Genomic DNA, 14688 nt, shown 5'->3' on the forward strand with positions numbered 1-14688 from the left:
GTGAAGGAAAAAAAAAACCCATAATATGATGCCAGGGTACCATATATGAAGTCCAACGTGAGTACAACATGTTTCACGTGCCCCTTGTAATTCTTCCAACCGCCTAAGGTGCCAGGATAATATTTCAAAGCATTATGGAAATCAGGTCGGCACTTATGACTACTTTTAGACTAACTGTAAGATTAAAAGGCGATTTTTGAAAGTATGCTTTAGGCTGCACCCAAAAAGGTCTCTGAGAGCATGGGGGCGGGTGGGGAGTCTGAGACCAAAATGAGTGGAAAACACCAGGATCACTTATTTAATGTGACATGTGACTTTCATAACCCCTTGTGTTCATTGAAACCTCCGGGCTGAAAGCAAAAAACGGTAATAGCACTATGAATGATTTGCATCGCTAGTTACAAAACAGGATGCCAGAAGGATGTGCAAGGGGACCTTACACAGCCAGCAGGATGTACACAAGCACCCAAACGAACGCTCTGCTCTCTTCCATACCATCTAAACGGTCGTAATGACCATAGGTGAGTCAAGACTGGAAACTGACACTGTAAAAGTGTTTGTCTACAGCCACATCTCTTAACTGCGCCCAGTGTGTAAGAGCAGGAACCCCAGCAAGGAAATAGGTTTTTATTAAAGCCTATAAGCAGAAGTAGCCTGAACATCTCCACTCTGGCAGCTGGCAACTTCCTAACAAAGGCGGAGTGGGGGGCAAGGGGGGCCGTGGTTCTGGCCTGAAATTAAGAAGCAAGAAACACAGTCACCTACTGAATTTAAACACAAGAAAGCCAGATTACTATGATTCCTCTTAGGTTCGTAGACTTCTAATTAAAGTAAACTAAAGTTAATGTTAAAAAGGCACTTTCACTGAATTTTTTTTTTCACTGAATTTTTAAAGCGGGAGGCCATTTAATGAATTGCCTTTGAATGAACACTTTATAAATATCATCACATATTTTTGGTCTAGAAATTCTTTTCATTTTTTATACACCTCCTGCAGGTGTTGGTAAAAGGCTCTGACTTCTTAGACATGAGGGTTTAAATGGGTTTGTTTCTCTAGATTGGTGGGGGGGGGGGTTAAGTTTATTTATTTTTGAGAGAGAGAGAGAGAGAGAAAGAGAGAGAATATTCCAAGCAGGCTCCATGTCAGCGCAGAGCCTGATGTGGGACTTGAACTCATGAACCGTGAGATCACGACCTGAGCTGAAACCAAGAGTCGGGAGCTTAACCAACTGAGCTACCCAGGTGCCCCGCATTAGTGTTTTTTATTTCCACTTTCTAAACCAATTCATAAGTGAGAATCATCCAACACATACGTAAACAAACAGAAATCGCTTCCTTGTTAGAATTTAGAATTTGTTTACCTTAGCTATAAGTCATTTTCCCCATCTGATCTGAGAATTCATTCTCCCTAATATTGTTAAAAATGTTTTTAATGTTTATTTTTGAGAGAGAGAGAGCGGGCAGGGGAGGAGCAGAGAGAGAGGGAGACACAGAGTCTGAAGCAGGCTCCAGGCTCTGAGGCGTCAGCAAAGAGCCCAGCGCAGGGCTCGAACTCATGAACCATGAGATTGTGACCTGAGCCCAAAGTCGGACGCTTAACCGACTGAGTCACCCAGACACGCCTATTCTCTCTAATATTTTGATTTTGGCTTGAGAAAGTAGACTCAGGAGTCAACTAGTCCAGGGTTGCATTTGGGCCCCTGAATAGTTCCCACCTCTTCGGGCTGTTGAGTAGACCCAAGGCAATGATGTTGGAAAGTCACTATGATAGGTGCTCCATAAATACTGTCCCTTCCTTTTCCTGCTACCATGTGCCAGACACAGCACTGGAATTTTTTCAGTGAAGTCACAGGCTTGGAACTGGATTCCTTGAATGTAATTCAGGCAGTCCCACGTAAGCATACATTCGCTTAATCCGCCAATAAATAAAGGAAGGGTCTGTTTCTCGTCCCATTGCACCCACGAATTTTATTCTGAAGGTCAGTGGAAAGAACTGAGCTCTTGATGTAAGGCGTGAGGGAAAAGAGGAGTCAAGAGAACATTTTTCACTCCCCTGTCCCTCGTCTCCCAACCAGGCTGTTCCTTGATTTTCCCTGCCCACCCCCACCCCCAAGCTCCATACCTCCCTCCAGAATCACAACCCAGATCTACCCAGCCCCGAACAACAAATCATAGGAGCTTTCAGAATGATTTGCTGTTTGAGAATGATTATCAGATGCAGATGATACCTATCACGTATTTATTCAACAAATATACACTGAGCCCCCTGCACATGGCCAAGCAGTTTCCTGGAAACTCTGGTTACGATGGTGACACTAGATGGAGCCTGGGCTCCCACGGCACGGATAGCCTGGTGGAGGAACGAAGCACAGATCGACAGGTGATGATCCGGGGTGACTCTGTGGGTATAAAAAGGGCTGATGAGCAAAGTGCACAACACTATGAGAGACACTGGCAGAGGACAGGCAACGTGAAGAGCATGTTTGGCAATAATTAACAATGGCGATTTTATTTATTTATTTATTTATTTATTTATTTATTTATTTATTTATTGGGAGAGAGTGAGCATGTGAGCAGGGTGGGGGGGTGTGGGTGGTGGGGAGAGGAACAGAGGGAGAGACAGAATCTCAAACGGCCTCCACACCCGGCACAAAGCCCAACATGGGGTTCAGTCTCCTGACGGTGACATCTTGACCTGGGCCGAAACGGAGAGTCGGACGACACTTAACCAGCCTGAGCCACCCAGGTGCCCCAACAGCAGTAGCTTAAATATAAATGCGTAAAATGGAATATAATCTAAATATTAAAGAATAAGCCCTACGTAACTTGCATCACGTTACAAATGACATTTCAGAAGAGTACGTCTGATTTCAAGGTAAGTGTCAATAGCGCATCCCTTCATGAAAGGGCAGGCTACCAAAAGCACTTGGCTTATTCCAGCTTTGGCTCAACACAGAAGCGTGTGTGTGTAGAAAACCAGCGGAGGGTTAGTGGTTATCTCTGGGTCGCAGGACTGTATGTGATTTTAAACTTGTCTGTAGTTTCTAAAAGTCCGCAAAGAGCATACAGTAGTTGTATGAGTTAGCAAAGATACACGTTTTCATTTAGAATATTTTGTAAGAGATTACCTGAGAAACTCGTTTCTCAATGCCTGTTACCCAATACTAAAGCCAAGGACCTACATAAGAAATGCCCCATGCTCCTGAGTGGCTCCGTAATGCAGACATGCAGTAAGGACTCAGCAGTAAGGGGCTGTCCAGGTATTAGGTTAATAAAGCCTGATGATTTGCCCGGAACCGATTTTTCCCTAACTACCTCAACCAAAACAACAAGGACACTTACTGTTGTCTTTGTCTCTTGCGACCGACAAATTAGGAAACAGCAGGATGTTGAGAGGACCTTTCTGCTGTCTCCTGCCCTAAGAAAATTACCAGGAAACTGATGCTATGATCAATTACACAGCGGTAACCAAATTTTGCCGAGCATTATTTCCCGTAATCATTAATAATCCTGTGAATTAACTACCATTATTATTCCTATTTTACAAATGTGGAACTGAGGCACAGAGAGGTCAAGGCCAAGGTTGCACAGCTGGTAAACCAGGGAGCCAAGATTTGAACACAGCAGTCTGAACCAAGAGCCCGGACCCCTGACCATTACACTTCGCTGTCTCCCATTTATGACCATGAGTCTCATCTCTGTCCCCTTTCTGCCACACACCTCTTTTCAGAGTCCCAAATAAAACAAACCATCATATGCAGCTGATGTCAGGGAGAGACAGTTGGACAGAATTGTCTTGAGGGCAGGGTTGCTGGGCTTAGCGGCCAGCACAAGCTTGAGATACATGGAGCCTCGGTAGATAACCAGCTGTTTGAAGGAGCCAGAAAGCAGGTTCATTTCAGAAGCTTCCTGGTCCATATTGGACTTTTTTTTTTTTTAACACTTTCTTCTTTCTTCTAAAAAACAAGTATAGGATGGGGAAAGGTCTGTTTACCTAGAGATTTCAATCTTTATCTCTTGAATTTCATAATGCAATTTCATAGTAATCCGAAAGTTAAATATATAATAACATTTTTTACATATATATATGTAATTTTGCTTACTGCATTATGACAAATCAATTTTATGACTGTGGGCAAAACTAAAATACCATCAAATGACCATACAAATTAAGGTTTTCCTTAAAAAAAAAAAAAAAGTCCTGTAGAGGGGCCCCTGGGTGGCTCAGTTGGTTGAGTATCCGGCTCTTGATTTCGACCCAGGTCACGATCTCACGGTTCATGAGATCGAGCCCCACGATGGGCTCCATGCTGACACACAGCCTGCTTGGGATTCTCTGTCTCCCTCTCTCTCTGCCCCTCCCCCACTCACACACGTGCAACATGCATGATCCCTCTGTCTTTCCCTCTCGATATAAACAAACATTTACAAAAAGCCACGGATAATTGTATATTTCTAGATACGACAGGATTGCTGGCACAGACTGGAGAGTACATGATAATATCCTGTAGCATATATTTAGATTAACATAAATCACCAGCAAACTACTCATTATTCGTTGTCTGTGGAATAAATATATCAAGTCACTTCCATCCGTTCCTGTCCGAACATACTCTTCAACTTAACAACCTCTCAGAAACTGAGAAAGGAGCACATTGTCAAACCCGAAAGAAAAAGTAATTAAAATATAGAGAAATACATTATGGGTCTCACTGCCTAGGTCTATGAAGAGTGACTGCTCCATAATAAAAATATTTAAAGTAAATTAACCCCTTTAATTTCAAAATGTGCTTTTTCACACATTTCACTTATTAATAATTGTATCTCTTTTCCTCTCTTGGAATTCTAACCATAATCTAGAAGCATCTCATTGCCTCGGGTGGGAGGCAGTGTTGTGCCCTACATAACACTCAAAGTGAGTTAAAGAGAAGAGCTCCCCTTAAAAGATTTGAACTTGAAAAGGTACATAAAAATAAATGACCAAACTTGAAATAAGAGCGAGTCTTAAAGCATATAATGGTACAGAATGCTTAAATACAGTGAGTTGGGGGTATTTGCTTTCTTGCCTTCTTCACCTACCTCTCTGTATGACAGATATTTTATGCAGCAATTTTCATTCCTGTTTGGAAACCGTACCTGCACGATATATGTGGTGTAAAACAATTCTTCACTCTGAAACGTGACTAGAGGCCTGTGTGATCAGTTATGACACACTGGCATGCATCTTTTGAAAAAGAGCACAGTGAGCTTTGAATAAATGTTTGTCACTTATTATTGATGAGGAGCGTCAATATAAGAAATGGAAATGGGGTGCACTTTTGTGAGGAAAACAATGAGCACAGGGGGTCCAGTCTCAGGGGCGAGAATGGGAGTGACTTTTGGAGAGGTGAGACCCCAGGCTCTGGGAACAACGAGCTTTCTAAGACAAGGAATACAGAAAGGCGTGGAAGGCAGGGGAGGAGACAAAACAGAGTATTTAGGCAAGTGAGTGCAACCATAATGGAAACAAGTCCCTTAGAAGAAGCAAACACACGTGCATATGTTATTGTGTGTGTGCGTGACATCGACACATGCATTTATCTCTACCGTCTCTGGAAATAAAACCTGTTACACTAAAAGTACAGAAGTTTTATAAAATCTGCAAGGACAAAGAAGATGAGAGAGGAAATACTAGCAGGTAAGAGCTGTCGCAGAGCTTTGGGAGAAGCGGAGGGGCCGCAGAGCTGAGACCGCAAACACCAAACGTGGGCAGAGGGTGGAGCCCAGGGGCAGCAGGGCAGCGAGTAAGAACACCAGAGAGGCAGGAACCCACAGGACAGGTGGGCACGGTCCCTCCGGCCCACCGGCCCTTTGGTGAGCTCCAGGAACGCTGGCAGCTGCTCCAGAACACCAGAAGGTTCTTCTGGGCACCCACTGAACAGCTGATGGTTTCCCAACCACATCCGGTTCCCCCACTCAACTTCACGACAGCCAAGCCCACCAGTTTTAACGTTTTTTTCCCGTGCAGAGCATCTAACCAACTTGGAAATAAATTTGCCTCATACAGATAAAATTCCATAAAGCTCTCCAACCTTTTTATTACAGTAGCGTCCTCAACATTTCTTTAGGCTTTCTGGGTCAATTGAAAAAGACACCTAAAATGGCAGGGTTAATTGACTACCTTGGTCAAGATCTAACAGTGTATCTTTTCCTGCTTAACATCCCCAGGACTTTTATACTCACAGGATGAGACGTACAATGAATGTTTATGGGGTATGATCCTGTGTTAACAGGAAAAGAAAATAGGCAGGTATCAGACAGACCTGTATTTTGACTTCTGACTATGCCACACACTGGCTGTGTGATTGAATAAATCACTTAACGTCTCTGAGCCTTACACCTACAAAACCGGGCCACAGTATCTCCTTTGCAAAGCTGATAAACTGAGATACTGCCCGTAGCTAGAAAAGAACGTGCTTGACGTGTAATAGCTACTTCACAAACATTAGTTTTCTTCTTTTCTGTTCTTTCTCCTCCATCCCCCGCCCTTCACTCCAACCCTTGTGCTTGGAAAATAAGTAACACGTATTTAGAGGCTCTTGTTTTACGGTCATTCCGAGGCATTTATGGAAAATTTGCCATCCCTTGGTGTTTCTGCCAGAATCTCTGGTCTGTGGCCAAGGTTGACGAAAAGGAGTTTATGTGCAAGAAACTCGCAGTTGAATTGAGGAAACCAACATTCATACAAATTTAAGATTTAGAGCTGACCTATTTCACAAACAGGAAAAATATGACTCCGGATAGTATAACCAAACAAATTAACTCTAATAACCTTTTGTCCGCCACTTATAAATTCCAACCTACCAGCCAGGAATCTGGAAGATACAGGACTGAATTCCGAAGGAAAGACTTAGAAGGTCATCAGCGCTTCCAAAAATGGAAACAGAGTCAAGACTGAGTTATCTTCGAAGATATAACCCTTGACTGCGAGAGGCAGTCTGGAAACTGGGTGACCCCTTGGTTCCTTTCCTCTCGGGGTCTGTAACTGGAAACAGATTAAAATCAGGGGCTCAGGGGGCACCTTCCGAAACTGAAGGGCAGCGCACTTGAAAAACCCCCCACGAAGTTTCTTTCTTTGGTTACAGAGTGTGGATCGTACCCGGAAGTGCTTTCTACCATAAAGAATCCAAGCGAATTTTAAAGGGAACGTGGTCTGCAGGAAAAAACTGGACTCTTTGAGCAGCTCCTTCTCTGATGTGGGCATGTCAGGAAACAACTGAAGCAGCTCCATGCCGCAGCGGGTAAGCCACAACAAGCGACAGGCGTCCACGTTCACGTCTTGATCTAAATGGCAGAAAGCACTGCCATCATTGGAAAGAGAAAAATCTTTGTCTGCGAGATGTCATTGATGGATAACTGATCCCAAGGTTTCCTATTAAAATAAATCATGAATATCGTCATTCGCGTTCATTTGACCCCAAAGGTAAACACGGTGTCCGAGCCCCTGTTTACCCAATATTTAGTTACTGAACAGCTACTAGGAGGGGGACACCATAGGGAGAAGGGTACCAAATTCACTGGCATTTCATTCTAACAACATCAACCAAGATTAAGATTTCTTGGCTGCTTTCCCTGCCTGGAGAGTGATAATCTCTTGGCAGGTAGAATCCTAATTATCTGTCCCTTCAAGACAGTTCTAAGAGGGGCGCCTGAGTGCCTCAGTTGGTTAAGCGTCCAACTCTTGATTTCGCCTCAGGTCATGATCTCACAGTTTGTGGGATCAAGCCCCACATTGGGCTCTGTGCTGACAGCTCAGAGCCTGCTTGGGATTCTCTCTCTCTCTCTCTCTCTCTCTCTCTCACCCTCCTCTGCTCATTCTCGCTCTCAAAAAAATAAATAAACTTAGGGGTGCCTGGATGGCTCAGTCAGTTAAGCATCTGACTTCATCTCAGGTCATGATCTCACAGTTCATGGGTTCAAGCCCCTCATCGAGCTCTGTGCTGACAGCTCAGAGCCTGGAGCCTGCTTCGGAGTCTGTGTCTCCCTCTCTCTCTCTCTCTCTCTCTGCCCCTACCCTGCTTTCGCTGCCTCTCTCCCTCTCAAAAAATAAATAACATTAAAAAAAATTTTAATAAATAAATAAACTTAACAAAACCGGTTCTAAGAGATAGATTTTTTTTTGCTAATATTTTCATCACAACCCTCACACCCATTGCATATATGAAAAGTTATTACTTGCCCTGGGTTTCCCAGCCAGCAAACGTTGGAGCCTCGGTTTGAACCAAGCAGGTGAACTTGAGCTCACACTACTACATTTGCATGACATTTTACACTCCCCTCCAAGACACGATTTCACGTGATCCCCACAAGACGTTGATTAAGCGGGAAAGGCGTCTATTTGTTTCCAGGCAAACAAACCAAGAACAAATTGAAAGAAGTCACCCATGGTCACCACTTGTTTCCATGTCACAGATGGGATTGAAATCCTGCTCTTGTGCTCTGCTGCGATTTCAATAGGGTCTCCTACAGCTAAATCCAACGAGCACATTCTGACACATCTTTTAAAATACATCCTCTGAAATCTCACAAGTTTTAGGACTTCTGACATTCTGGCATAAAAAATATATATATATATGTGGCAATAAAGGAAACAGAAGAGCTGGCTTCTTTTAAAAAGAGTCACAGGCTAATGATACGGATGGTTAAATTGTGGGTGCTGAGACCTTTCCCACATAGAAACCATTAGGCAAAGACAAGCGGCTTCTTTCCAGAGCAACAGACGCTGATCCGGTGACACAGCCCTTGGTTATAATGACTCCATCTCCGTAATACCAAATGAATAATACCTGTGCGATCATGCTGTGTGACGGATGTTAGTGCTGTCGAGTGACCTTGATCACCTCCCGTTATTGAACTGTTGCCATAAAGGTTGAGTCTTCATTTTCTTAGCCCGTATTTTGAAGCAAATTCACCCAAACCACAATGGCAGCTTGTGCTTCTAGGTAACCTTCTCTAGCTCACCCCAAGACCGAAATAATAAAATGGTTGTGTGGTCACCCAGTTGTCCGTGGACAAAAGAAGTAGGGAGAAAAGGAAGTTCTCTTGTAGTTTTTGAACGGACACCTGCTAATAGCCTACTGAGTATTTTTAAGTAAAATGTTGATTTCGATAAGTACGGATAGAGCTCTACTTATGGGCTTTGAAATGGAATTAAATTTGGCATCACAAATTAGTTTACGTGACTTGTGAAACTATGAGTTTATATTCTAGAATGATCAAACACCCAATTCAAGACAGCTGCAAAAATAACAAACAAATCAGACATATTTCTAAAGGAACGATGTCCCACCTGGTGTTTTCCTGTCTTCCAGGGTAAGAGCTTCTCACTCATTGGAACCAACAAGTTTAAATCCATCCTTGGTATGATCTGGTGTTTTACTCGTCGTTTTTTTCCTGACAATTTGCTACATTTCCTCTGATTTCTTTGCCTCTCCAGTCCACCTCTCTGAATTCTAATTATTTTCTGCCTTCTCTTCCCTCTCTTCTCTTAGCAATCAGATTAAGCATATTATTATAATTTTGTTGTTGTCTCCCCACTGCCCTGCCAAACTCATTCTTGTCTAAAGCCCTAGGCTTTCATTGAGAATTCAGCCAAATTCAATCAACATAGAGTTCCTGGCCGACGGACATATAAGCACATATGGAAACAGCATGGCTCATCTTTGCTGTGGCCCTGCCGCTTCACCTGATAAGTCACTGAATTAAAAAATTAGAAAATGTACTTTTATGCTCTTTGATGTTTAATTATTTGATTTCATTCCTGAAAGCCAGCAGGGAAATAACTTGGGCATTCCTTAAAAACATTTCGCATGTAAAACTCTTACACTTTAATAAATCAGAATATCTGATTTTAAAGCCAGGATTTTTTTTAAAGTAATATGGGGCACAAACACTCTTTGTCTTTCTCAAATATTCATCGGTTTCCCCTTTGTCATTTTGAACGACAGAAATAAGGTCACTGGAATAAAGCAGCTTCACAAGAAAAAGCATCTTTCATTTCGAGTGCCTCAGTCCTGCCTTAGTGTCTTTATCTGTGATAAATGCCTTGTCTTTGTCTAGCATTACCTACCAGAGAGAAATCAACTGTATATAATTATTACAACCAGGGGATCATTTCTTTTCAGTCTGATATTTTAAAAAAATAAATGGCTGTCAAAAGGAGCTGACACTGAAGACAGTTAAGGAGTTTGGTTGCTCAGTTGCATACGAGAACCTAAGAGCTGATAACAAATAATAAATAAAAAAAATACGCTGGTAACAAATAATGTCTTTCCACTTGGCATGATGCCATTTTAGTCTGGGTGACTTAATGGTCTCTGAAAATTGGAAGATTATTCTCCTACCCTAAGGTAACCCTAAGAAGATCTGACAAAAATTAGGATTCTCTTCCATGTTTTTTAAAGCTCTACTTGCTTTAATCTTGGGACAACACTGAAAATACCAACATTTAATGAAATGACCTTGATGTGATCATTTTACTTTCTGTTACAAGGTACTGCTGGATAGTAAATCTTAAATAGATCTCAACAACAACAAAAAATTGTTAACATTAACAATATCATAAGGATCTGCAAAAGGAGCATGAATAAAAGTACCAAACTTAATTATGCCATCATCTTAGTCAGAAAACTGCCTGATAGCTTATAAGCAAGCTAGATCAATGGCTTATCCACTGAAAAATCCATGGAACGCTAACCTTTCAAAAAGAACACTAAGTGACTTCTGAGGAGGATGGCGGAGAGGGAGGATCCTAAGGTCATCTCCTCCCGGGGATACAACCGGATATAACACCCGCGTCAGTGTAAATAACCCAGAGAACAACTCAACGACTGGCAGAACAGATTACCCACAGCGAAATGTAGAGCAGAGGTCACACTAAAGAGGGTAGGAAGGACAGAGATGTGGCTGGGAGCTACATGGACCTGTGGGACTGCCCACCGGAGGGAAGGACCCGCAGGCACCCCAGGCACGGGGATCCACACAGGGAGGACAAATCCCCATAACATTCGGCTTTGAAAACCAAAGGGGTATAATTATGTGACTTCTTATAATAAGTGGGGTTTAACACCGGGAACTTTAAAAATTAGTGGGCTCGGCTCTGGGAGAGCCAGGAGGGAAACTGAGTCCCTGCACTTAAAGAGACAACACAACAAACAACCGTGCAGAGATACAGCACAGATGTGACCATTTGAAAAATGCCTGGACAGTGATTTGTTCACTAATGTCAGAGCTTGTCTCAGAGGGGCAGGGACCGTCGGGGGAGTTCTCCAGGAACAAAGGAGCTGGCAGGCACCATTTCTGAATCCCACCCTGCCGCCTTGACACACTGACCTCTGTGGGAACCAGCAGAGCAATACTCATTACCGGACTTGCTAACGATGTACCCTGCCCCCACACTCTCCTGCGGATTCACCCCTACAGCCCCATGGCAGGAATTTCCTGAAGGGACTCCGGGTCTTCTCCTGCAACAGCCCTGCACAAACCTTGCTAACACCACAAACCCTGCCTCCTCCGATACACCGTTGGTGGGAGCCCATTCAAGCAGTGTCACAAGCCTTGCAAGGTGCAAGGAGCTCTGACAGAGGTCATCACCACTCCAAGGTGACTCCCATACCAGGGACATCGGAAGTCACTCCGACACACCAGTTCGACTGTGACCCCCAACGGTGGGCTGGGGGCAGACATCTAGTCTGGCTGCAGGCCCCACCCACCAATGCAAGCTTCTCAGGGGACAACACAGAAAAAGGATGCTGTGGGTCCATGCTACTGCATCTTTGACAAACGCCTGGTTGGACTCAACTCAAGGCCACGGTAGCCCCAGACTGCCCCACTAACAAGACAGGACCAAAACTGCCAACGGCAGACAAAGAGAGCCACTGCAGATGACTGGACTGAAGGCTAATGGGCTCAGCCACAATAAGGCACATACAACACAGGAACACACAGGAGATACTCCTGAAGCACCCGGTTCTGGTGAACAGGGGACACTGCACTGCAGGGCGCTACGGGACCTCTTCTTCATAAGGTCAGCACCTTCAAGAGCAGGAGATGTGGTTGACTTTCCTAACAGAAACAGACACACAGAGTTAGACAAAATGAGGAGACAGAGGAATATGTCCCAAATGAAGAACAGGACGAGACCTAGGCAAACTGGAGGTAAGGAATATGCCTGATAGAGAATTCAGACCCTTAATGGACAGAGAGAGCACATAAAAAATAAGCAATTGGAGATGAAGGACTCAGTAACCGAAATTAAAAGACACAAGAGAATACATAGGAGACTAGAGGAAGCAGAAGAACAGATCAGTGACCTGGAAGACATAGTAACTGAAGGCAATCAAGCTGAACAGAAGAGAGAAAAATTAAAATAAAAAATGAAAATGGACTTAAGGAACTCAGCAACACAGTAAGAATAACATGTGCATTAGAGGGATGTCAGGAGAAGAGACAAAAGGGGGCAGAAAGTTTATTTGAAGAAATAATAGCTGAAACCATCCTGAATACAGCAAAGGAAACAGAAATCCAGATCCAGGAGACACAAAGAGCCCCCCGAGAAATCAACCCAAGGAAGTACACATCAAGTCACATATTAATCAAAATGGCAAAGAAGTTGTGATAAAGAGAGAATTTTAAAAGCAGCAAGACCAAAGAAAACAGTTACACAGAAGGGAAACTCCATAAATCTCTCAGCAGATTTTTCAGCAGAAATTTTGCAGATCAGAGGGGACTAGCATGATATACTCCAAGTGGTGAAAGAAAAAAGCCTGCAGCCAAGAGTACTCTATCCAGAAAGTCTAGCATTCAGAATAGAGGGAGAGATAAAGAGTTTCCCAGATGAACAAAAACTAAAGAAACTCATTACCATGAAACCAACCCTAAGAGAAATGTTGAAGGGGACTCTCTGAGTGGAAAGAAAAGGCCATAAGCAGGAGTTTTTTAAAAAGTAGGAGACACAGGGGGCGCCTGGGTGGCTCAGTTGGTTAAGCGTCCGACTTCGGCTCAGGTCATGATCTCACAGTCTGTGAGTTCGAGCCCCGCATCAGGCTCTGTGCTGACAGCTCAGAGCCTGGAGCCCATTGCAGATTCTGTGTCTCCCTCTCTCTCTGCCCCTCCCCTGTTCATGCTCTGTCTCTCTCTGTCTCAAAAATAAATAAACATTAAAAAAAAAAGTAGGAGACACAAAAGCACTAAAATTAAGTAAATCTATAAAAATCAGTCAAGGGACTCACAAAATAAAATTATGTAAAATGAGACACCATATACCTAAGACGTGGGGAGGAAAGGAGTAAAGAATGGGTTTAAACTTAAGCGACCATCAACTTAATACAGACTGTTATCTGCAGAAGATGTTATGTAGAAACCTAATGGTAACCACAAATCAAAAACCAGTAACAGACGTGCAAAAAAAAAAAAAAAAAAAAAGAGAGAGAGAGAGAAGAAAGTCAGCAAACCATGGAAGACAGCAAGAGAAGAAACGAACAGAGATGAACTACAAAAACAACCATAAAACAACTGACAAAATGGCAATAAGTTGACAAAATGGCAACTGACAAAATGGCAAAATAAATACCTACAAGTAATTACTTTGAATGGAAATGCATTAAATTCCCCAGTCAAAAGACATAGGGTGACAGAATAGGTAAAATGTAAGACCCATCTATATGATGCTTACAAGACACTCATTTCAGACCAAAAGACACTTGCAGATTCAAAGTAAAGGATGGAAAAGCATCTATTATGCAAATGCAAATGAAAAAAAAAAAAGCCAGGGTAGCAACACTTATATCAGACAAGATTGACTTTAAAACAAAGACTGTAACAAGAGACAAAGAAAGCTACCACATAATTGTAAAGGGAACAATCCCACAAGAAGATATAACAATTGTAAATATTTATGCACCCAACAAGAAAGCACCCAAATACACCAAGCAGCTAAATGAACATAAAGTACTTACATCAATAGACAGATCATCGAAACGGAAAATCAAGGAAACAATGGCTTTAGATGACACACCGGATCAGATGAACCTCACAGATACATTCAGAACATTTAATCCTAAACTGTGGAATATATTCTTTCCAAGTGCACTTGGAACATTCTCCAGAATAGATCACATGTTAGGCCACAAAACAAGTCTCGAGAAATTCCAAGTTTTCCAGTCACAATGCTATAAAATTAGAAATCAACCGTAAGAAAAAACCTGGAAAGAACACAAACACATGGAGGTTAAATAAAATGCTACTATACAACGAATGGTTCAACCAAGAAATCAAAGAGGAAATCAATAAATACATGTAGCCAAATGAAAATGAAAATACAATGGTCCAAAATGTTTGGGATGCAGCAAAGCTGTTCTAAGAAGGAAGTCTATAGCAATACAGTTCTACCTCAAGAAGCAAGAAAAATCTCAGTCAACCTAACCTTACACCTAAAGGAGCTAGAAAAAGAGCAAACAAAAGCTAAACCAGGCATAAGGAGGGAAATAATAAAAATAACAGGAGAAATAAATGAACTAGAAACTAAAACACAACAAAACAGATCAAGGAAATCAGGAGCTGGTTCTTTGAAAAAGTCAACAAACTGATAAGGTTGTAGCCAAACTCCTCAAAAAATGGGGGGCGGGGGGGAAGGGGCTCAAATAAACAAAA

At 42.6% G+C, this 14688-nt stretch overlaps 1 protein-coding gene across 1 annotated transcript in view; it reads right to left on the reverse strand.

The window, feature by feature from the left end:
* Window positions 1-14688, reverse strand: part of PRKG1 (protein kinase cGMP-dependent 1) — a 1249639-nt gene that overhangs the window by 1189286 nt on the left and 45665 nt on the right. The window lies entirely within an intron of this gene.

The sequence above is a fragment of the Panthera leo genome, chromosome D2 (genome assembly GCF_018350215.1).
Source record: "Panthera leo isolate Ple1 chromosome D2, P.leo_Ple1_pat1.1, whole genome shotgun sequence".
NCBI classification, from domain to species: domain Eukaryota; kingdom Metazoa; phylum Chordata; class Mammalia; order Carnivora; family Felidae; genus Panthera; species Panthera leo.